Source organism: Cervus canadensis, chromosome 13, assembly GCF_019320065.1.
Source record: "Cervus canadensis isolate Bull #8, Minnesota chromosome 13, ASM1932006v1, whole genome shotgun sequence".
Classification (NCBI taxonomy): Eukaryota; Metazoa; Chordata; class Mammalia; order Artiodactyla; family Cervidae; genus Cervus; species Cervus canadensis.
In genome coordinates, this window is record NC_057398.1 from 13,918,560 (window position 1) to 13,920,355 (window position 1,796).

At 43.4% G+C, this 1,796-nt stretch overlaps 1 non-coding gene across 1 annotated transcript; it reads left to right on the top strand.

The window, feature by feature from the left end:
* The first annotated feature begins 542 nt into the window (after positions 1-542).
* On the top strand, positions 543-649 carry LOC122452699. The gene has a single exon (XR_006272847.1). It is a non-coding gene; the product is annotated as a U6 spliceosomal RNA (small nuclear RNA).
* The last annotated feature ends 1,147 nt before the right edge of the window (positions 650-1,796 follow it).

Consider the following 1,796-nt stretch of genomic DNA (forward strand, 5'->3'; position numbering starts at 1 on the left):
ATAGAGATAAACTGATCCTCTGCCCTCCAAGACTGTTCTTTGAGGAAGAACATATGCATAGCCTAAGACATCACTACAGTTATTCATCCATGCTCTAGAGAAAGACACGATCATTCCCACAAGGGTGAACCTGGATAAGAGTAAATAGAAACCCAAAGGAGATGATGGTCAAAACTCATCTCTTAGCCCTATTAGTCAAAGGTCATCACCAGTTCACTTAGTGCAGAAGACCTACAGAACGGTACTGGAATCCACTACAGATACTTCAGAGTGTTCTATTGCTCTGGGAATGGCTCTTGAGAGCAGAATCAATCAGGACAACACATAAATCCTTCTAGAAAACCAAGCCACCCCATTCAGTGAGCCCTGCCACTATTTACAAATAGTGAAACAGGTCCTGGTAGTTCAGTATTCTACAACTGGAGCTGGTGCTGCTGGGTCAGAAAGGATTCACACTGTGGTTGACCCCTCCATGCCTCACTTAGTATATGCTACAATATGAAATGCTCAGGACTGGACATTGCTTAGAAAACTTGGCACTCGTGCTTGCTTCGGCAGCACATATACTAAAATTGGAACGATACAGAGAAGATTAGCATGGCCCCTGCGCAAGGATGACACGCAAATTCGTGAAGCGTTCCATATTTAAAAAAAAAAAAAAGAAAACTTGGCACTCAAAGCGGCCAATGACCAAGTCAGTCTCTATAAGGGGAAATTTTGTTGTTGCAGTTATTCGTAGTCTTCAGCCCTCATTCCTACCTTCCTTACAACACACTGGTATAGCTGGAGACGAGGCTGAGAGACATCCATACTGCAGCTCACCACGTGCACCCTTTTATAGAGAGTCTCCTTCGAAGTAGACGCTCTTTGGACAGCACACATGTGGGTCTCACCTTGGAGCCCAATCCAAGGGTATCATTCACCTGCCTCTTCCAACCTCCAGCTGCCTCCAGGCACCTCAGCAGTCCATGTCAGCCAGTATCAGGAGAACCATCTGCAAACCAGACTCAAGCTTTCCCCTTTACCTGAATGCAGCCAACACCCCCATGAAGTCACAGTTGTGGGTGCTAAAGGCACAATGGCAAAAACAACGACAGCAACTGAAATGTCAAGAAATGGACATAAACGGTTAAATAAAGTATAGTATACGAAATGAAATAAAATTCATTTACAATAATGTAACAAATAATGAGATAATTTTTATAACAGGTATAGGGCTGGTTTTTTGTCTTTTGTCCTTGCTATAAGGTTAAGTGTGAACATACACGTTAGGAAACAGCGATTATTTATGGTATGTACACACGTGCATGCCAAGTCACTTCAGTTGTGTCCAGCATTTGTGACCACATGGGCTGTAGCCCACCAGGCTTCTCTGTCCATGGGTTCTCCAGGCAAGAATACTAGAGTGGGTTGCCATGCCTTTCTCCATGGGTGGGATCTGGGTGGGATCTTCCCCACCTAGGGACTGAGTCCTGGTCTCTTGCATTAGGCAGGTGGGTTCTTTACCCCTAGCTTCACCTGGGAAGCTCTATTTATAGTATACAATTTAAAATATGCAAATAAGCAGAAAAAAAGAAAGGTAACATCTCCTAATTTCCCATCTCACACACAAAACTCTCAATGTGTGCAGAGACTAACCTATCAGAAACTTTGGAACAGCTCCTGCCTCACAAAATCTGCCCTACTGATCATTAACTATATCCTTAGAAATTCATCATGCAGTCTTAAAGGCTTTTTTCAGTCTTGGCAGTCATAAAAAGGTACATTCTGTTCCTTTAAACCTGCTAACATCCTGT